The sequence below is a fragment of the Lissotriton helveticus genome, chromosome 9 (assembly GCF_964261635.1).
Source record: "Lissotriton helveticus chromosome 9, aLisHel1.1, whole genome shotgun sequence".
In the NCBI taxonomy this organism is placed as follows: Eukaryota; Metazoa; Chordata; class Amphibia; order Caudata; family Salamandridae; genus Lissotriton; species Lissotriton helveticus.
In genome coordinates this window covers 265,097,821-265,121,592 of record NC_136070.1, presented here as the reverse complement: position 1 = coordinate 265,121,592, position 23,772 = coordinate 265,097,821, and the positions used below count along the sequence as shown (strand labels likewise).

At 42.5% G+C, this 23,772-nt stretch overlaps 1 pseudogene; it reads right to left on the bottom strand.

The window, feature by feature from the left end:
- Positions 1 to 23,772, bottom strand: part of LOC144783171 (dnaJ homolog subfamily B member 1 pseudogene) — a 67,661-nt pseudogene that overhangs the window by 14,283 nt on the left and 29,606 nt on the right.

The following is a 23,772-nucleotide window of genomic DNA, read 5'->3' as shown; positions in this document are numbered from 1 at the left end:
AAAAGGACAAAAGAAAAAGAGAGCCCGGGATGTTAAACCGGGGAAAAGCCCAAAACCAAGAAAGAAGAACCCCCTCCCCAACTCTACTCCATCGCAAGCACAGTCCACAGGTTTCTCAACCATGCAGTGTGGTCCGGAACCACTGTGGAACCCCAGTGAGCAAGTAGTTCTAATCTTGCAGCATTAAGAGCTAAGGCTATCTGCCTTCCTCTAAGGGAGCACAAGGGAAAGGTCAGGGGATTGAGTCGACCAAGCAGAGTATAGGCTGGGAAGCGTGGAATATCTCTATTAAAAGCTTCCTTTATGTCCTGAAGAATCAATTCCCAGTATCTAACCAATTTGGGACAATGCATTAGTAAATGTACCAATGAGCCCGTCTGCCCGCACCCACGCCAGCAAGTGGCTGGATGGTCTTTATTCCAATAGTTCAATCGGGATGGTGTTAAGTACCAATAAGAGGATACCTTATATGCTGCCTCCGTGCCCGGGATATCATGCGCAGTATGATGGATTCGATAATGTACGTCCTGCCATTCTTTGTCTGTGACTGTTCTGCCTATTTCCTCCTTTCACCTCAGCTGCCCTTTGGATTTTGTGCAAGTGGCGTCTATTGAGAGTAGAGCGTAAAGTTCTCATATGATGCGTTTGTCGTAGTTTTTAGTGATGAGCCACTATTTGAAGTACGTCAATTGACAAAAGGGTTCTGGTCTCACATCTGGGGAAATTACTCAGTGACGTGCCAGACTGTATGTGAAGAGATCAGATGCCAGGATTCCATAGTCTTGCTGAAGCTGATCGAAGGCAATGATCCCATTCTGATCAAATAGTGAGCCTACCCTCTTTCAGCCCTTCTCACGCACCGTTGAAATGGTTGTGACTTACATCCAGGAGGGAAGTCGGGGTTGTCTGCTAACGGGGTCATCGGAGAGGGAAACGTAGTAAAACCATGGTTGATAGCTGTTGCATCCCAAACTTTTACGGTAGTCACCATTATTGGGGAGGAATAGAGTCCCCACGCCTTGTGTTTACGAGAAAGCCAGAACTCTCGACATATGTTCACCCCTGCGATCGATTGGTCCTTGAACAACCAATGCTTAACTGTGAGGGGGCGATTCCACTCCAAAATAAAGCATAATTGGGATGCTGGAAAGTATCTCAGCACCACTGGTACCCCCATCCCCCCTTCAGCTTCAGGCTTAGTAATCTGATGAGAGCTGAGTAGTGGATGCTTTTTGCCCCATATGAAGCGAGTGATAGCTCGTTGCAAGTTACGTAGGTTGGCCGAGGGTGGGGAGAGGGGGACAGTCTGAAAGACATAAAGTATATGTGGCATGATCTTCATCTTTACTGCAGCAATATGTCCTGCCCAGGAAAGGCCTGTCCGGGTCCATGTGGCTAGAGTTTTAGTAGTTTGCTCCAAGAGTGGGCCATAGTTAGCCACTAGTGTTTTTTCAGAAGTATGCACGAGTGAGATACCTAGGTATGATATATCGTCACCGGCCCAGGTAACTGGGAATTGAGTAGTCAAGGCCGCCACCGTATCAGGGGTGGTTGAGAGATTTAGGATTTGTGACTTAGAAAGGTTTACCTTGAACCCGGATACCCCGCTAAAGCAACTAAATTCATCTACCAGAGCCAAGAGTGAAGACACTGGATTTGTCAAGCATAGGACCACATCATCAGCATACAAGCTTATGGTATGCGTATTAATCATCCCTATTTAAATTTTGCTACACCAGCACATTGTTTAAATGAAGGGGAACAATCAAGTCAAAGTATATGTCAATAAGGCAGTTTCTTTATTTTCACAAGCTAAAGCACAATTACATCTCTCTGTGTTCTTCAAACTTCAGTTAGTCTGCAACATAAGACTATATGTTTGTTCCAGAATGTTCTCTTGCAGGTACTCTATGCTGAGTACTCCAAGGATTGTTTAAAGTGAAAAATAAAATAAATATAAGTCATTCAAGTTGCTGGTACAGCTTTACTCCTGAAATGAGAAAAAAAGAAGATACACGAAAAGGAGAAATCAAGGAGACTAAAGTTGGCCATTTTAATACGGGACCTATCAAACAGTTGATTAAAATGTGAAAAGTGCACAATAAATACATTTGCATGTTGCATGTTAATATCATTATGTGTGTGAAACATTTAATTATGAAAAAATTATTTCAATTGTCCCCTTGTTGCTCTAATATAAAATGGAAAGAACACAGTAGATTTAGTCTTACTTGCTGCCATATGTTCTTGTGCTTATTAACAAACATACACTCTTAAGGAGGTCTGAGTCTAATAAGTAAAAAGGCAGGAGTTTCCTGAACACAGCTCCAGAGATCGGTTCCCGGAACTAGGTATGCAGACTTTGTGTCACATAATTTATGCTGACAGGCGTTTTTGCTGCCTGCATTGCAGTACTTAATTGAACACTGATACAGTTGTAGGTGGCAAAATGACAATCAGAAGAGTGGGAATTAGAGATGGGGTGATGGGGCACCTTCCGTAAAAAAAAAGCGGCAGTTATCACAGGGCAAACACCAGCATCGAGAGTGAGTCAGTGGCTGCCCTGCAGTAAAATATCTAAAAATCCCAGAACTCACTTCCATGTCTGCACAAACAAATTGGAAGAAACAGTTGAAATTTGAACACAGCAAATAGCTGATTGGCCAAATGGCTAATAAATGCAGAGCATCAAATCTGTCTCGGATGCCAAGGATTGTTTTGACCAATTGTGAGAAGTTGGCCTGCTATATGCTGTCCACTAATTAAAGTGGGCACCTTGCACCAGTCCAAACAACCCTTATGGTGATTTAAGAGGTCAAAGATAACCTTAGAAAGCTATCCAAGAGGGAGCTATGGAGAGCAGCCTGCAGGCTTAGCCTTGAAGAAATGTTAAGCAGCTTGTTTTACCAGAATGCAACCTTATAGTATTGGTTAAATGAAGGGAGAACCACACAGTAGTTATACAAATATGTATTTATTAATATAACACTATCTAGTACGACACAGTATCTACTGAACGGAGATAATCACAAAGCACACAATACTTAATCATGGAAATAACAGTAAATAGTACTAATACACAGTGGGGTATACTAAGAAAGTGGTATAAGAACCACAACTTGAGTCAAGACAGTGTCAAAAGGAAGAAGAATCCCTGGGACCCCAAGGAACCAACCAAGGTGAGTATATAGGGACCCCACTGAGGACGGGTGCAGAGGGGGAAAACGGCTGCATGCTCCTTACACTTCTATGTGAAAGTCACAGTTGAAATTTTAGAGTTTAAGGACCCTTCCCTGTGGACTTCAAAGAAACACAGTGGAATATAGGAGGTTGGAGACCCACCCCACCCGTGGATACTGAGGTACCCGTTACCTATCCCAGGAAAGGCGGGTGCATAGTCTGAAGTGGCATCGGAAACCGCCGTCGATCCCAATGGAGGACATCGAAGAAGAGCCGCTGCAAGAAGGAAGAAAAGTGTCCGTTGGAATCCAAAGGTGATTCTTGTTGAAGAGTACCTGAAAGAAGAGGGGACAGAGTCTGGGTCACACAGGAGTGACCAGGGGTTCAGTAGACAAATGCCCACCGATGTCGGGTGCTTCAGGTGCGTTGATGGAGTCCCTGAATCTGCATCTACAGGGACCATGAGATGTTGAGGACAATCAGGAGCTGCATACAAGCTGTCCCACAAAGGATGTTGAGTGCTGGGGGGGTCGGTGTCCGGCGGGAGCACCAACAAGCCTTGGCAACTGAAACCCACGCAGAAGGTCAAGGATGGATACGGTTCAGACCAGCAAGGTCCAGGAGACTCACCACAGCAAGGGGAGTCAGGGCAGATCCTGAGTAACCAGAGGAGCCCAAGAAAATGAAAGTTGACCCTGAAGTGGACTCACAGGCCAGATTCAAAGGAGTTGTAAGAGGACCTCGAGCGATTTCAACAAACAACAGCCCACGGTGCAGGGAGGTAAAAGTTCTTGGTAGGAAATGATGCCAGAGGTTGGGGATACTTGGAGCCCAATGCACTAGTTCAGGAAATGCCAACAAGCATATGCACTGGCAAATATATTGGGTGCATAGGGGTTCAGGTATTGCAGCCCCCCACAGGGATTATGACCTCAAACTTCATGAGAGGGCAGCTCGGGCCTTAAGGAATATAGAAACCCACCTCCTGTGTTGCTAATGCATTTGGAGTCTGTAGGAGCTCAGGGTCAGCAGACCGGACAGCAGTGTTGCGGTGCCTGTAAATGCAGGGGAGTGACTCCTTCACTCCAAGGGAGATATCTTTGGTTGTCTTTGATAATTCACAGGTCCTGCACAGATCCTGTATGGTGGGTGCATGGGCACAGACGATGCTCCAGACTGAGAGGGAGATGAAGTCGGCCCAAACGAAGTCCAGCGAAGTCCAGCGACGTCTAGAGTATCCAGATGGTCGAAGCTCAGTGGTTTCTGGTTTAGAATCTTGTCCACGTTGAATCTAAGGTCCTACAGCCAGATAAGCCCCTATTTACCCACGGTAAAGGGTTGGCAAGATTCAGAGGACGCTCCCAAGAGAGCGCCTGGACAGTGGGGAGGTTACTCATATGTCCTTTCTCCAGATTTGAGCCAGAGCAGGAGCCAACAGCTCCCAGGACTGGTTTCACCTAGACTATGCACAGGGACACCAAATGTGCCCCTCATGCAGACTTTCAGTCACTTGCAACCGCACCCACCCAGCCCTAATACACTAAATCCGGTCTGGGAGGAGGTCACACCTCCCTGTGACAGGATGCCTATTGTTCTGTCTTCCCCTGCTCGCGCTTAGCTCAGCAGCAGGAGGGCAGAAATGTGTCTCTTGTTGACAGCAACCATTTTGTGCTGTCTGAAATTAGAAGGCTGGTATCGGGAACACCAGGGACCCCAAGAAGCACGCTTCTGAGGGGTGGAATCATAACTCCCACACTAGTTACCAGTGTGGGGGTATGATTCCGACATGTTTGACAGCAAACACAATAGGGTTTGTTTCAACCATTTTAGAGTTGGTCATCACGTGGCCGCGTAATGCCACTCTATATGTCGTAAATGGCTGCATCACTGACAACCCGAGAGAATGGACATGGTAGGCTGCAGGGGTGTTCTGCTCATGCAATGGCACCCTCTCACTTAGAACCAAGACCCCTGCCCTCAGGATTGTAAAGGCCTGCTGGAGGGTGACTCATAGGTTTTAAGTGCAGGGACCCTCAGATATATTACTCCTATTTCTTAAGTAATTGGTGCATGCACCAACTTACACATGCTGCAATGGCAGGCCTGTAGGTTCCATTTTGCATTGCCTCTCATAGGTGATACATGCTTCAGCCCAAGGGAGGCCACTGGGTACCTATGCCCTGGGTACATGGGTACCTTATACGAGGGACTGACATGAGTACCCCAGTATCCATTTTGGAGGGTACCAAAGTACATTGCATAACATTTTAAGGAGCAAGCAGATAGACTGGGGTCCTGATTAGCAGGATCCCAGTCAGACTAGTCAAAAACAGTATCACATTTAGCAAAAAGTGGGGGTAATAATAAGAAGCAGATCCTACTTTCCTACACAAACCATAGGAGTTACAGAACAATACAACTCAAAAGACAACAGTGTACAAGAACCAGGATCTCTGATTGCCAACTTCTTCCTTTTCAGGTTGGTGTTACACCTCATATAAAGCTTCTGAAAGGAGAGCAGTAGACTGCCTAAAGAATGAGGAGCTCCCTGCTGGAGAAAGGGGATTTCTGAAAAGGAAAGTGACAAGTCTGGTTGGGTGCTTGAGTGATTACTGTGCAGACATTTTCCTAAAGAACCAATACTGAATGTAGTTGACAAAACAGGTGTCGTCCAGTCTTTCCTGGGGCATGTGTCTTCTACATATGGCTATGGTTACTTTATGCACATTCAGACATGATAAAGTCTGTGTAAGTGCCGGGTATATGAACAGAACAGGGCTCCCAAAGTTACTACCCAAATTGTACTCAGAAAGTAAATGAACCACTCACAAATGCACAGATAGGTTCGGCACTAGAATTTATGCAACAGAAAAATGTCAGGCTTTGGTGGATTAATAGCTGATGAGTTCTACCACTGTGTACCAGGCTTTATGCACCAGCCTTACTAATGAATACTCTTTTGGAGATGTGGGTGGAGTTTTTGGAGTTAGACTGACTCTAGACTTCAATAAAGGAAGTCTGAATAGCAATGGCACCTAAACCCTCAAATCATTGTGTTTACTATTGGTCCTGTAGGCCATTGCCAAGGATTACATTTGATATTAAGATCGTTAGCAAAACCAGAGTGGGGAGACTTAAGAGGGTTGCCCCCCTTCTTGGACATCAGGACCAGTCAGGATGTGTAATGGGCAATGTACTTAGGATGATGCATGTCAAACATTGCATATATCTCAAAACATCAAGTATAGCGAATCAAAACAAATAAGATTAGAATCATTAGGACTGTTGCTATTTAGGACGTAGGACCCTTACCTACCAGTAGCATGTTTCATCCTCGGTTCCTCTCCTCACTCCTAACCTATAATAAGTCTGAGTGGGTTCACTGCAAGTGGAGCTCTTAAAATGACTTCTAGGGTGAGATCCTTGGAAAAACATAAATACAATTACATAGTGTGTGCCTTGTAAATGTATTCACAGTACCCTGATAAGATGAAAAATCATGAGAGGATGCCAAGAGTAATTAGTATTCCTGCATCTTTGAAGTCAACATGCTTCAGTTCTCAGTAAAGCCTAAAGGGTCAGTGGCCTCCCTCAGGGCTAGGATCCCTGAAAACCTTTCTGTATCCTAAATGTTGTATAGTTAGTAATGTGGGAGTAGGTAAAATGTTTTTAAAAAAACATTGGGAGTAACACAACTGTGGAGTTTTCCTGTGCCAGGAATCACCTAAAGAGGAATAAATAAAGGAACACGCTCATATAATAATGTCCAAGGACTTAGACCATTCTGACATATCAAGCAGCAGCTGTCATGCACACGAGCGCTCAAATGTGAAGCTTATCAACTCAAACTCTTCTGAGAAAGCACATACTTATATTTTGATTGACGGAAAGGATAACATTTTTTTCCTGTCTGCTCTCACTCCCTCCTTCTGGTTTTTTGAACATGTCAAACATTCCAGAGGACTAGATAAAGGGCATTGTGCTGTCTCCTGTGTTGATACTGAAAAAGCTTTTCACTCATTAGGGTGGGATTTCGCGATTGAGTCATTCAGGAGAAATCATTTCGGAACGATGTTTTTTAGGTGGGTGAGTACTTCCATATTGAAGCAAGAGTGAAGACACACTAAGTTTTCTCAGAATGCTGGTAAATAGACCCACTGTTGCCTATTCTGTTCGCCCTTTGCTGTGCATTCATAGACAGGAGGGCCGTCATGGTGCCTACAGTAGGTGCCACGAAACTCCACAAAAGTACCAGACTCCACTTCCTACTCAAAAGTAATCGGGTTCTTTAATCTGCGGAACTGTAACATTGCGGGTTTAAAGAATAAGATCAATGATCCAGCCTGGAAAGACTTAGTTACGAGCTATGATTATGTTGCCCTGCAGGAAACCTGGATTTGTGTGTTACTCTCGGCCAGCTATGCCCTCCAGCTGGGGAAGACCAAAGGGGAGGGTCTCTCTGTGTGGATTAATATCAACCGTAAAGTGAAAGTGACAGCAGTGAAGACTAGTAATCTGGGTTTTATGGCCTTACCTATCAAGGACAAATTTAGTAGCTTCTTCTTTTTTCTGGTTCATTTCTACAATAATGATTTTTTAACTCTATTTGTACCCTTTTTACTCATTTGTTTGCTTTACTCTCCGACCTAAAGCCCACGGGATCTAGCATTCCAACGATCTCCTTTGTGGGGTCTTTAATGTCAAATTGGGTTTAATTTTCAGGCTCTGGGGCTAGACCCTCCACTCTTCCAGCAGAGGAGTCCTGATCAAATAGGAGATGAAGAGGAGGTGCATTTGGCAGCTCACGATCTTGTAAACGCAATAGAATTGTTTACTACAGATAACAAACCACTGCCATCATTCAGGGGGCATGGACACACCTCTACTATAGATTACATATTTACAACCCGTAGTCTCCTACCCTGGATATTGTATGGAAGGATTCTTGCTTTGGAATGGAGTGATCATAACGCCTTATATCTTGAGGAGTCCGCCCCAGTGAATAAAACGATTTCTCCTGAGGTATCAATCACTATTAATCAGCACTTCAATGATGGATTACGGCTGGTGTGGCACCTGAAAAACCCAGGTGCCTCACTAGCCATATCGTTGAAGTCCCATATATTAGGGTTTTTCTGGCATGCCTGTCTAACATACAAGGCATGGATATGGTTAATAATGTTAATTCTTTAAATCTGAGAATAATGCAACATTTGTTACAACCAATTAGAAGCAATCAGGTGGTGCCCTGTTGGTTCGATGGCTGCTGTTCGACAGCGAATCCTAGGCTTTGCAAAGCCCCTTCAGCTATTCCTAAGGATCCCATGGAGGTGAGGGAGGCGCATAAGGCATATAAATATGACTTTAGGGCAAGGGAAAAAGATTTGATTCATAGGGACTGGGGCCTCTTGGAATTAGCATTCCACACCAAGAACAGTAGGAATATTTAGGATCTGGTGAATAAGATTACACGTAGGGAATCACCACCTAACCCTCTTCCATGTTGTAGTGCTTTCGGACCCGAATGGGTCTACCATTTTAAAGGTACTTACCACCTAGAGGATGATGAGAGCCTTAATGGGCTGCTATTGTGGATATTATAGTGTTAATTAATGTGTAATTAATGATTTTTTTATTATCTTTGTTGATAATAATATATTTAATTTTATATATTAATTATGTTAATATTGGAAATTAAATTTAATAAAATGTTGATGTTTTTAATTTTTATTGTGGTGGGATTCAGCACTTTCCCTACTGTTGCACTCACGGGAGTGGGAATAGTAATTTTTACCCTTCCGCTATCCAACGCTTTCCCTACTGTTGCACTCACTGGATTGGGAATAGTAATCTTTACCCCTACGCTATCCAACGCTTACCCTACTGTTGCACTCACTGGAGTGGGAATAGTAATTTTTACCCCCTCGCTATCCAACGTTTCCACTCCTATTGTGTTTATTTTGTTAATAAATGTATGTTTTTTGATAGTTTAATGTGTTAATTAAATATAGAATATTTTATTTAATGCGTATATTTTATTTTTATATAATTTAAAAAGTGTATAAATTAAATAAAGATAATCGTTAATAAAAGGTATTTAAGTGAATATATGCATATGTACACATTTTTTGTGTTTATATTTATTAAATTAATGTTATTAGTTATAATGAGTTAAAATATATATTAAATTAAATTTATTTTGTTAATAATATTTAATATATTTAATTAATTTTATTTAAGTTATGTCATTTTTTGTAAGTTGATACTTTTTACTTCTATATTTTTTACATCGATATTTTTGTGTCAATATTATTTTACTTTCCTGTTTATGTATAGGAAGTCGATATTTTTGTTATCGATATTTTCACATCGATATTTTTTTCATAGATATTAATAATATCGATATTTTAACATGGAACCTATTTTTACGAGTATTAATGCCCATAAGGTAGACTGTGGCTGCCTGCCCTTGTGATGGTCATTCAGTTTAATCCATGATGCACTTTATGTTTTTTCTTTAGGTTTTTGGAAGTGTAGAGATGCCTTGTTGTATCTTTGTCTCTTAGACTCAGATCAAATATGCTACGGGGTCTGTGCCTTCTTAAAAGCTGCTGTAAACTACAGGAGAACCATAGAGAGTGTTTCTTTGGGGCTAAGTGTGTGGGGAATGTTATTATCAGTTTGTTATGTCTGCTTATTTTATGTGCCTTTTATGGTTATTTATGTGCCGAATTAAGCAATTAGTGATTGATTGAGAGCACTTGCTGACCCACTGTTTTTTGCGGACATTACAAAGCCTCCTTCTGCTCCTTAGTCTTCCAGAGGTAAAGTGTTGTCTCTGTCTATTTCTAGACATGTGCACGGGTTGGTCACTATCATTGCCTGGGCCAAATGAACTTTCTATATCTTACCTGAACAGAACTAGAACAATATTGTTTCCTGGCTCATTCTATAGAGTGTATACTGCTCTTATGTGCCACACATTTTAAATGTGTGTCTTTTTTAAATCCTTTGTAAGATATGTTGTTATTGTAATGTATTTTACTGTACTTTTAGTATCTATTGTAAAGATCGATTACATTTTTTTTACTTGACTTGACTTCCTACTCAAAAGTATCGTAATGTTTTGGAATCAGAATTCTCCTCACTCACTTGTCTCACTGGGAAGCCCAATCACTTGCTGGAAACTTTAATCATAACAGGTGATGAGTTTTGGGTGTGGTCCTTATGTATGCATAAACAACAAAGAAGACTACCTAGACTTGCCGTGGAGAATTCCCAGGTCTCTTCTCATGGGACCATTGCAAACTCCAAACAAAAGCCACACATTGACATTTGAAAGGAAGCCACCTAAAATCATTTTTAGTACTTTAGACAGTGGATCAACATTCCTAGTTTGGAAAATTGGAATACACATGGGACACAAACACTCAACTTTGTTTCATTTCCAGAAAGGAGTGCTCTGCAGAGTCCCTGAAGAGATTCTGTGATCCAGGGCTGGTGTCAATCAGACATCCAGTTTCCCAGCGGTGAAGAGGCATCCCCTGAAGCCTCTTCAACTTGCCAGACAATCTGTGGGTCTGTGTAGCACCTAGAAGCCTGCCTGGCAGCTCAGAGAGTGAAGGGGAGTGCCTGGTACTGCAGGGGGGAAACATGTCCAGGTGGAGAAGCCCAGTCATGTTTCTGGTGCTTGGGACACCCGGACAAAGCATATCTGTGTTGGAGAATGTACTTGGGCCAACTCAAGCTGAGAAGGGTCACACAGTCTCCCTACATAGTTCATTTGGCAAGCTGTGCGAAGCGTCAAAAACTCCAAGTACCAGTTGCCGACTAGCATCTCTGCTGTGACCCGAGAGGCCTGTCTGTCACCGAGAGGCTTGTCTGTCACCCAGAGGCTTGCCTGTCACCGTCAACCTGCTGAGAATTCAGACGTCACCTCCCGAGTAGCTAGAGAACTCCCCAATAGCCCAAATGCAGCAACTGCCAAAGATGTAATGCTGTGACACAAAAGGCAGGGCTTCTGGAGCGACCTTACTCCTTCGACCAGAGACACTGCTGTGGGAAAACAAAGAGTGCATCTCACTCATCACAGAGCTGAGCCGCGCTTTACATGAACAGGCAAAACACAAGGTCATGTTGAGAGACTATATCTTGCACTAGAGCTGCTTGTTGAGAGGAGGCACGAGTGCGTACAAACCCTATAGCAGGATACTGGCTGAGCTGCCCTATTGGTCCCCTCTTTGAGCAAACACCTGCAAATAACAAGTAGTGTACTCTCAGCTAAGCCAATTCTTGCCCTAAATTTCCCTGCACTAGTACGTTTTTGTAGGCAGGTAGGTGCTACAGCCACCGTGCTAGACAGCTGCAGCAGAGTGCAAACTACCGGTCCCAACCTAGAACCTGGGGTAAGGCAAGCATAGGGCTGTACAGTATACTACTGTGACTGTTCTAAGTTCTTGCCCACCCCCACCCTCATACTATCTCCAGAGATGCCTTGGACTGCTCAATCCCGCTAACCTGAGGATCATGTGTGGAAACGGTGTACCTGACCCACTTTACAAAGCCATAATAGGACAGACTCTAGGACCCTAGAGGCAAATTACCTCAACCACCATGGTGGAGTTCTGTAGCCTCTGTCTGCACTATGAACCCTGCACGGGGTCTGATAAACACGAAACAAGGAGGGATGCTTGTTGGCTAGTTGTCATGGCAGCCATTCCTTTGGCACACTGTGTCTGTCATCCATTAGAGCAAGCTGTTCCTTTCCGTCATGTCAAAAGTCTGGGATAGGATGGGGAAGAGTGTTCTCAGACACGCTTCTTTCTCATCCAAGGTATAGATTTTGAGATTCCAAGGGCCCGATTCACAGAACTAACTTAAGACAAAATCCTAAATTTACTACCATTTTGGTATTCGCAGAAGGCACTTACTCATTTTGGTATTCACAGATGGCACTTACTCATTTCGGTATTCACAGAAGTTAGGACTCCTAACTTTAGGACTCCTAAATGGCTTCTGTGAATACCGAAAGTCTTAAAGTTAGGATTTTTCTCAGGAGTCCTAACTTTACTACTCCTAAACTGAGAAGTATCCTAACTTTAAGACTTTCGGTATTCACAGAAGGCATTTAGGAGTCCTAAAGTTAGGACTCCTACCTTCTGTGAATACCGAAATGAGTAAGTGCCTTCTGTGAATACCGAACTGAGTAAGTGCCTTCTGTGAATACCAAAATGAGTAAGTGCCTTCTGTGAATACTAAAATGGTAGTAAGTTTAGGATTTTGTCTTAAATTAGTTCTGTGAATCGGGCCCTAACAGATTAAAATTCTGGGTGATGTGAAGTGCATTGTTCAGTCGGTTAGGAATTGCTGCCACAGCGTTGGGCAAATTTACAAGGATGATACATGTTTAACTTCTGATGTCTCTGCTGGGTTTCAATCTTGGGTTCTTTCGGACCAGTTTTTAATATCTGTGCAAATAAATGTAGGAGCAAGACCAACATAAGAAGGATTCGTTGGTAAACCACCTAAATTGCAGGGGCTTGCTGAGAATTTCGTCCTGCAAGCTGGAGGGAGTTATTGCAGCTCTATTTGGGGATGTCTGTAGCGACAAGTATGAGCCTGTGCTGCAGGTCAGAGCAAAGTGGGCAAAAGATCTTGCCACTCAATTGTCAAACTCAGAATGGAAGAAAACATATGAGAAAACGTTCAAATCACTGATATATCACTTTTTAATGATTCACCATTTATTGTTCGAAACGCCCACAGTGAATTAATGTTCACAAATTCATCTGCATAAATACATATTTGACTTTCCACAATATTTAGGGCTTGTACAGTCCGACCACTGTCACCCTAGCGGGTCCTCCCGCTGTATTCCAAGTGTGGGGGTCAGACCGCCACAGGACTGCCGCCTCAGCCATGATCCAGGATCCCATGGCGGTATGGAAAGGGGCAGGAATATGCTGGCGGTGCCTATGCTGGCCCTGCAGAGCATAATCCGAGTTGCATCCCTACTGCCCATTTCATTTCAGTGAGCCTGCCATGAAAAGGGTGGCAGACATGCAAGTAGGGGGCCCTTACAAGGCCCCCGGGCAAATTTGCCCATGTGGGTGCCGGCGGGGTGGCACCTGTTGTGTCTCCCTATATTTGCACTTTTCTTCCTGCTCTGTGTGGCATGCACAGCATGGTGCATTCCACACCGTGCATGAATGTGCAGTAGGTGCTGTCACAGTGGTGGCAATGGTGGCTGCCACAAAGTAGTATGGGTGAGGGGGGAGAAAAAAATATAAAATGTGACTTACCTGGCAGCCGGCTGCCGCCTCTCCTCCATCCTTTACTGTTCCTCCCGTACCAGAAGCAGGAAGCACACAGACTTCCCTAAGCCAATCGTGACGCTGCTGTTGACAGCATGACAGGAGTGTTGTGATTGGTCTAAGCTCTGTGGCTGAGTGTCTACTTGTTAGGCTCTCCTATTAGCCTAACGGACCGCTGCCGTGACATCACCGCTGCACCACCTGCATCGCTGCCCCCACCTGCCCCCCTGCAGTGATTGCGCTCCTGCAGATAAACAATTGCCCCTGCAGCACAGGCCCCCTTACAACATACGGCAGGGTGCCTGCACTGGCTCTAGACAGCTTATTTAGAGCCAGCATTAGGGGAAATTCAGGGGTGCTCCGTATTCTTGAAATGCTGCGCATCCCTGCGTTTAAAAAATGTCGGCACTCGGCGTTACCAATTTTGGAATAACACTGTGCTCCGATTATGTATTGTAAAAATATTGGGAGAAGGGTTGGCCTAACGGCTGAGGCGCTCGATCTCGGACCTGGGGATCTGGGTTTGAGTCTCGGTAACGACGCCAAAAAAACCTCCTGTGATTCTGGGCAAATCACTTAATCTCCCCGTGCCTAAAAAAAAAAAAATGAAAGTGTGTCCTCATGTAACGTAAATGGTGCTCTGATACCTGATTCGGTTCGGGTCTAGTTCGCGCTATATAAAACTCTGCAAAAAAAAATCCAGCTGAATTCAGGAACATGTTGCATCATTAACAATTTTAACATGATTATTTCTAAGTGCATAAAACTCATGAATGGAAATATATACATGTTCCGCAATAATGATATTAATATTAAGTGCAGACTGTGATGGTGAAAACTGAGACAGACTTAAATAAACTACAACATTTTGTCCTTAATACTATCACATCAAGTAAATATTTGTGTACATATTTTTACATCCAATCTGAAAATCTCTTTCATTGAAATAAACACAGTTTATACGTGCACCTAATGAAATATGCTTCAGTCCAACTCACACCATTTCTAGTTTTTAATGTCCAAAAGCTTTCTTGAATATGAGACCAAAAATAAAATTATAGAAATTAAAGTACCTGTCATGTTCAATAGTGACCTCTCCTTGGAGGCGCAGGTCTCTAAAGTGGTAGCTAGCTGTATGGCAATCATTCGCCCTCTGAGAAAAATCCTGCCCTTGTTACCACCTTTGGCACGGATAGAGGTGGTACGTGCACTGTGTTAAGCAGGATAGACTACTGCAACGCCCTTCTGCTGGAGTCCCCGAGCTATCTTTTGGATAGGCTTCAGAGACTTCAGTCTGCAGCTGCCAAACTGGCCTTAGTTTGGCCTCCGAGATCCTCCTCTGCTTTGGCTCTGGCGCAGCTACATTGGCTCCCAGTGAGGGAGAGGGTGATTTTGTCTGACCTTCAAAGCCCTTCATGGGTTGGGTCCGGTTTGCCTTCAACGGATGTTTTCATGGTATGTACCAGCCCGTAATCATCGCTCCTCCCTGGCCAGGGCGGTGGCTGTCCCGAGGTTTAAAAGAACTAGAGCTGGAGGCAGATCATTTAGTGTGGCTGCGGCTAAGATGTGGAATTCTCTGCCCATGGAACTAAGGCAGACTGACTACCTGCCTGCTTTTAGAAGGCAGTTGAAAACTTGGCTTTTTCCACGCTTGCCTTAATTTTTCAGCTGCCTCCTCCCTCTGCTTTTGTGACTGCCTGCGCCAAGATGCCTCTTGAGGTGATAGCGCGCTCTACAAGTACAATAAATAAATAAATAAATAAATAAGGTATCTCAATAAGTTGTGTTGAGAATTCTTCACACTGGCACATGCTGAACATGTGTAAGTGGACGTTCAAATTCAGACCCATTTTAGAGTGCTTACATCTAGTGTGTCTGTGTTCCCAGTAACTGAGCATCTTGAATACTAAAAGTATTTGTATTTGTAAAGATAGACGAGGGTACATTGTATTGAAGTTGCACCAATGGTATGAAATTAACATAACAAATCGATCTTGTTCTCATCTAAGATCATGGAAACCTAGCACAAAAGTTGAAATACTTCATGTTTAGAACTATTATTCCAGACATCTAATTCGAGGGTGTGTATTATTTCATAAAAAATTGCCCCTATCTTGAAACCGGGTCTTATTAGGAGTAGAACTCAGACATCCCAACATCTCGTCGTAGTACACATTCATCCAGGTTAAATAGTGCCAGTCTGCTTAAAAGTATTTCTTATATTAACTACTGTAATCTCCTGACATATAAGGGATAAAGTTCATATGAAAGAACGTGCTTGTTTGTAAATATCAAGAATAAAAATAAAGCCTCCTGTGCAAAATTAAACACATCAAAACCTGTTAGTGATTTTTTGAAAACAGATATTAGAAATAGAAGTCAGTTAAAAAAAAAAGGCTGCACTAACTCGGAATGTGTAGAAACTTTCTGTTCACCGTCACTGTATCCCCAAAAATGTTTTTTGATAAAAAGGCGTTCCAAGGTAGGGTTCATCTTGCAAGTTTGTCAACACCCACGTACATGATTTTTGTCGACATTCACAAGCTTCTGTCCTTTGTCTTTCCACCCTGTAAAGAGTCCAATTTTTTCTCCGTCCAAGGGCAGGATTCAATGGCGGCCCACACGAACACAGAGGGGTGGGGTGGGTGGAGTGATGCAAGGGGTAGCGCAGGAGGTTAATAATAAAAATAAATAAGACTTACCTGAATCTGTCGGCCGCCTCGTGCCTCAGTGTTCCTCTGCTTCCTGGTCCCAGCAGACACTGGTACAGCATCAGAGACTCCTTGTGTAATCCTCGCACTGCTCTCATGCTATTACCAAGCATGAGGCAAGAATGGGGGCAGTGCGGGAATTTGCCTGAGTGGGCTGGTTAACCCAGGCGTGCAATACAGCTGGGTTGGAGAAACCTAACTGTGTATGTCTAACAACAAATACCCATGCACACTCTAATATTGTATAAACAGTAATGTCAGTGTCGGACCACACCCGGTACACAGAACGAGAGGCAGTGTTCATACGTACCCGTCTGACATTACACACCCTCTTTTGGACATGTGATCTACGCTTTCACACTACATCGTGGATAAACTCGATTCGGATATTATTAGACTACCACTTTTAAAAAACCGTCAAACCTTGAAGTATCTCACTTAACGACTCACCACTGTTCATTTAATAGGATACCCGTTGCTAGAAGTTGGTTATTACCCGACGCCTTTCACCAGTCCAGGGCCCTGTCGGGTCGGAATTATCACCGACAGAGCGACTTTTCTACGCCAATCTACTTTAGTACAGCCCTGAAGAGTCGCGGGAAGATTGTCCCATACGTGACGAAACACGTGTCGGCTGGTTTTCGTGTTAAGAACATTAAAGACACCGTACACCGTACACCAACCCCTGAATCTTGAATTTAAATATTGTTGTTTTTTATCACAGGCTTTGTCTCCTCTGCCTCTTATGTCAACACTGACATTACTGTTTATACAATATTAGATTGTGCGTGGATATTTGTTGTTTACCGTACACAGTGTTAGCCTAGGCTGGCACGTCACTGAGGGGTTATAGGACTCATCCCCTCACCCTTTCTGCACCTCAATCCCACAAAGAATCATTATAGAAGATTGCGTCAACACCTAGCAGTGCGCCCTTTTCCTAGAACCTTACTAAAAACCCTTGTTCAGATCCATACTATTAACTGTGTATGTCTGTTTGGCAAGACTAAGATGGCCGGTCAAACAGACATGTGCACTTAGAAGTTCTCATACCACTCCATTCTATGTCAGGACTGGAGGCAAGGATTATGCATTTCTTTCTTCAATTTTATTTTCCAGCAGGTTCAAAGATAAAACAAAAACTGCAAACACATCAAGAAATCTCACCTTCGACGAGGCCTCACCTGTTTGGAACTCATTTTCCCGACTCTGGAGGCCAGGACAGAACTACTGTGGTGGATAGACCACATGGAGGTGTACAATGGTCAGGCGATTTTTGGATCGCTCTCGGATCTGATCATCAAATCGGATGCTAGCTGCCTCGGCTGGTGCGCCAGGTGCGGCACAATCTCAATGGCCGGACAATGGACATCAGAGGAGTTGAATCTGCATAGCAACTGCCTGGAACTTCTTGCAGGGTCATTTGCAATTTTCTCTCTAACGAAGGACAAGGTTTTGTGTTGTGTCCTACTCAGTATGGGCAATACATCGGCAGTCCAGTACATAAATCGTCTGGGAAGTACCCGTTAAAAAGCCTTGTTAGAACTGGCCAAGGATTTTTGGCATTACTAACTCCAACGTCAGATGTTAGTTACGGCAGAATATCTTCTGGTCCCAGAACATTTTGGCAGACTGGAACTCCAGACATTCCACACATATCAGCGGCTAGCAACCGGATTCAACGATCTTCTAGGCCCTCATGGAATAGTGGAGTCCTTGCACAGTGGACCTGTTCGCTTCCAGACCGAATTCCTCATCCCTTCCATGGCCCGGCCCTGCCCCTCCCTACACACACTGGCTCAGCCAGCAGCTGAAAAATAAAACAATAATAAAATATTGTTTTATTTTTCAGCTGCTGGCTCATGGTTAGTGGGGTGATGCTCCTTCGCCATTGCTGAGGAGCCGTCGCTGGCAGGGGCAAGTATTGTGATACAAAATATTGTGTCAAGATTATCGAGTTGTCATAAATATACTTGGAAGGATTATCAAAGGTAAACATATTGTTTTAAGTGTTGCTTTTAATATTGTTTACAAAAATATTGATTACGAAAATATTGTTTGTAATACTGCTTGTGTAATGTATTGTAGTGTGTTTGATTCTATATGTTTATGATTTTTATGGTGTGTTTTTAGTTAGATAATTTATTAATTATGAAATTTTGGAATTTGTGATTTTATTTGTATTAATGTATAACACTAATGGATGTATAAATGTTTTATCAGCAGGATGTTGGGTTTTTAGGGGACAAGGTTGGGGAGATTTTTTTTAAGTGGATATTTTTTATCAAACATATTTTTATTAAACTTTTTCCAAAGTACATCATATTTCAGTATCATTACAGCACCCCTTGCAGGGGGAGATGCATATTTCGACAAGGCTGCAATTGGCTAGAGTTGAACAGTGCTCAATATAAGTCCAACCCCGTTTTCAGTGGCCTGCTTAAATGAAGGATACAGTTTCTAATAATAGTGGAGCTTAGGGCAAATCTTTACAATCAATAAGTGATAGCAAACATTTCAGCCTGCATCCCATCTTTCTTTTGCGAGGGTAATTTTCCTAGGTCTTCCAATCGGAAGATGTCACAGAATGTAATCTACAGTCATGTAGAACCAAACCCCATCTGGGAGGCAATAGGAACAGATACAAAGAACCCCCCTCCGCTACAATGGTGGCGGCAGCATTCAAACAGTGCATTTGATTTAAGATATGAGAGATGACTCAAAGTTGAAAGAGATGAAGGGTTCTGATGGTGAAGGGCAGACAGCCGATGGTAATCCCCGTGAAAGGAAGGTGACTAGGGGGCCCCATTTAAATTCAAAGTTCTTAAAGTCGTCCCTAAAGATATCTGACATTCGCTCCAGACTAAGCAGTTTCCATAATTGGGAATGCCAAAGGGAGATTGCTGGTGCTTCCTTCCTCTTCCAAGCTGCTGCCAGGGTGACCTTCGCAGCTCCTATACAGAGCCACATGCAGGGCCGGACTGGCTACCGGGCAGTTATATGTGCTGCCGAGCAGGGGGATGCTTTCGTTGATGGGGACCTGTGTGTGCAAAATGAAATTCGTTTCGCTTTTTTTTTCAAAGCGTACGCAGGTCCCCATCAACGAAATACGCCCATACCACGGAGAAATCATGCCCCTGCTCGGCAGCACACACAACTGGCCACATGATTGTCTTATCTGCTCTGGTCTGATGCTCTAGGGAGGGATCGCGAAGACCCAGAAGGCCCCCTTGCCATAGTGGTTGGGATGGGATATCCAAGCATGTCTTTAATCTGTGCAAGTATTTCTTCCCAGAAGGGGCGAATAGCTGGGCAGTTCCACCATATGTGTTGTAAGTCCCCCAGAAGCCCACACCCCTTCCAGCATCTATCGGACATGTTGGGAAAAATCTGCCTAAGCTTGGATGGTTGAAGATACCAGTCCATCATAGTCTTAAGGTGGGCTTCCCGAAGCTAGTGGAATGATGGCATCTCGTGTTGTCAGTCCATAAATGCGTTCATTCATCATCAGAAATACCGCGCTGTAATATACCTTCCCACATGGACATGTATCGTGGTCGCGGGGAAAATGTGGTAGTGAGTAGAAATGTGTATATAAATGAAATTGCCCCTTTTGTGGAAGTGGTCTTGGTGAGGAATGATTCAAACTTTGTGAGAGGGCGGGTGGCTGCTTCTCGCACTCGGGGTGTAAGGGCCCAGTGCATTAATTGGGTATAGTGGTATCTCTCGGTGCTCCCTATTCCATAATCTCTCTGGTAGTTATCAAAGGTGAGGGGGTCAAAATTGTGAAAAAGATGGGTCAAAGTAAGGCATCCTCCCTTTCTCCAAGCGTCAAAAGTTTCCTCTTGTAGGGCCGGGGGGAAGTGGGGTTAAAGAGGAGTGGTGTAAATGGTTAGGGGAACGAGGTCCACCTATCATCTCCTGTGACCGTATACCAGACTTTCAGAGTGGTGCGTGTAGGAGTGGCAATGTAGGTATTCTTGGGTCTATCGTTTTTGGGGCGCCAAACCAGGTCCCATATAGTCTTCCTCGTTGCACTAGGGTCCATATGTAACCAATGCTTATCGGATTCCCGTTTTGACCACTCGATCAGGACTCTTAACTGTGCCGCTTTATAATATAATTGGATATCCGGAAGCCCTCCATTCTGGAGCAACGCAGTAGGGAGAAGGAGAAGCGTGCGCGTCCTCCTTGCCTGATGAAGTGTAGGATCATAGCTTTAACTTGCCGGAAAAAGTCTCTCTCCAGTTCTATGGACAAGACCTGGAACAGATAGAGAAGCTTGGGTAGAAGTGTCATTTTCACCGTGTGTATTCGGCCTAGCCACGACAAGAAGAGGGGTTACCACTTGCTGAGATCTGTTTGGATACGAGTGCAGCGTAAAGGCCCACTAGCCTCGGGGTTAACTGGACTCCCAAATATTGTATAGAGGAAGTAGCCCACGGGAGGGGAGTAAGAGACTGGAGTCTGCGGATTTCCGTTCGCTGTAGTGTGAGGTTGAGGATGTATGATTTGCCTAAATTTACTTTAAAGCCTGCTACTGCTTCAAAGCGTTCAAGTTCTGACTGTAAAGGTGGGAGGGACGTGGCTGGGTCGGAAAGGGACAAAAGGACATCATCCGTGAAGAGGGAAATTTTATGTGGGACCCCAGTGAATGGTATCCCCTGAATTTCAGGATTAGCTCTAATTGCCATCGCAAGGGATTCTATGCTAAGGGCGAAGAGCAGGGGTGACAAGGGAAATCCGTGTCTTGTGCCTCTAGAATGGAGGAAGGAGGAAGAATGTACCCCATTGACCACCACCTTGAGCGAGGTTGAAGATAATTAGCTCGGATCATAGTTAGAAATTTGGGTGCAAATCTGAGAGTGTGTGGAACAGGAATGCCCAGTCAACCCAGTCAAAGGCTTTCTCAGCATCCAGTCCCACTAAAGTGGATATTTTAATGTATGTTTAATGTAAATTATTTTAATAGGCAAATTAATAATGTACGGGTATGCATTGATATGGTTTCATTAATATGTTTTATAAATATTCACTTATTATTATTTAAAATATATATTAAATTATAATAGATATTAAAAACGCTCATTTTTACAGTAAACATTGAAAAAGATTTTTAAATCAACAAATAAATTATACATTTAAATATATGATAAATGATGTTTAATAAAGTAAATTAATTTTACATGTTTTAAATAGAAAATAAATTTGATAATTTATAATTAAAAATCTTAATAATTGAAAATCTTTGGTAGAAAATTATAATTGGCTTTATATATTTTATTTCTTTATTTTTAAGCTTGGATTATGATTTTCTTTTTTATTTTATGGTTCAATGTTTAGTAATAGTAGTAAATAATACATTAATTATTGATAGTGATAAGTATTTTATTTCATGTTAATGTTTAAATATCGATATATATAGGTTTTAAGTTTTGGTTAGTGTATTTTTTAGATAAAGATTCATTTATTTTATAGATTAAAATGATGTGTGAGTAAGGAGTATTGACTGTGTATATAAAACTTTTAATCTATTGCACCTTGCATAAAATGTTTTAGACATTGTAGGTTTAAAGTCCGACTGCCGTATTATGATGACTGGGGTCAGAGTTTAAACTGGCCGGGGACTCTGACGCTGTTCCGACGGGTTCAAGGAGCCTGTCGGACAGTCAGAAAGGCCTCATATTCTATTAAGGATGGTGTTACTGCTTTGAAGATTATGATGTCAGTTTCCGACAATTAATATATGTTGGCCTTTCTGACATGGATTGGCTATCAGAAGCTGACTTTTGGGGGCCCCTAATAGGGCCCTCTTCCCCCCTAACCATCCGCATTTGGACCGGGGGGCACCTGTGGTGCCCCCCTAAACATCCCTGTACCCTGTGCAATTTGTAAAAGTAAAAAGTAGTCATGTGTTCGCCAACTCTAAATCAGGTGGGGGGACACATGGCAAACTTCCTATGCTCCTTATTCTGTCAAAGGGGTATGTAGGGGTGGAGACAGAGTAATATCCACCATCTTCATACTGAACGTCTGTTCGCCTGTCTGTAAATACGTTTAGTGGAGAGGGTACTCCGTCCATTTTGCGATGGAGTACTACTCTCTCTGCCAAATACACGATTGACTTTCCACAATATTTAGGGGGTTATTATGGGTACGGTGATCTGACCACCTCCACTCCTTCGGGTCCACCTGCCATATTCTGAGTGCAGTGATTGGGTAGCTACGGGACCACTGCCTCCACAGTGATCCAGGATCCCCACGTCCACTGGGATCCAGGATCCTGTGGCAGTGTGGAAAGGAGCAGGAATATGCTGGCTGTGCTGATGCCTGCACCGCTGGGCATATTTTGGCAGACTGGAACTCCAGACATTCCACAGATTCCAGTGGCTAGCAACCTAATTCAACGATCTTCTATGCCCTCACAGAACAGTGGGGTCCTTGCACAGTGGACCTGTTTGCTTCCAGACTGAATTCCTCATTCCTTCCATGGTTCGGTCCTACCCCTCCCTACACACACTCACTCAGCCGGCAGCTGAAAAATAAAACAATAGTAAAATATTGTTTTATTTTTCAGCTGCTGTCTCATGGATAGTGGGGCTACGCTCCTTCGACATTGCAGAGGAGCCGTCGCTGGCAGGGGCAAGTATTGTGATACAAAATATTGTGTCAAGAATATCGGGTTTTCATAAATATACTTGGAAGGAATATCGAAGGTGAAAATATTGTTTTAATTGTTGTTATTAATATTGTTTAAAAAATATTGTTTGTAATACTGCTTGTGTTATTTTGTATGTAATTTATTGTAGTGTGTCTGATTCTATATGTTTATGATATTTATGGTGTGTTTTTAGTCAGATAATTTATTAATTATGAAATTATTGGAATTTGTGATTTTAGTTGTATTCATGTATAACAATAATGGATGTATAAATGTTTTTTCAGCAGGATATTGGGTTTTTAGGGGACAAGGTTGGGAAGATTTTTTCAAAGTGAATATTTTAATGTATGTTTCTTGTAAATTATTGTAATAGGCAAATTAATACTGTAATGTTATACATTTATATGGTTTCATTAATAGGTCTGATAAATATTCATTTATTATTAATTAAAATATATATTAAATTACAGTAGATATTAAAAACGATAATTTTACTGTAAACATTGAAAAAGATTTTCAAATCAACATATAAATTATAAATTATGAAAAAAGACGTTTAATAAAGTAAATGAATTTCACATGTTTTAAATAGAAAATACATTTTATAATTTATAATTAAAATAATTAATAATTGTAATTTTTAGGTAGAAAATTTTATTTGGCTTTATATATTTTATTTCTTTATTTTTAAGCTTGGATTCTGATTTAATTTTTTATTTTATGGTTCAATGTTTAGGAATTGTAGTAAATAATACATTAATTATTAATAGTGATGAAAATTTTATTTCATATGTTAATATTTAACTATCGATATATAGGTTTTTAGTTTTGGTTAATGTATTTTCTGAGTAAAGATTTGTTTATTTTATAGATTAAAATGATGTGTGAGTATGGAGTATTGACTGAG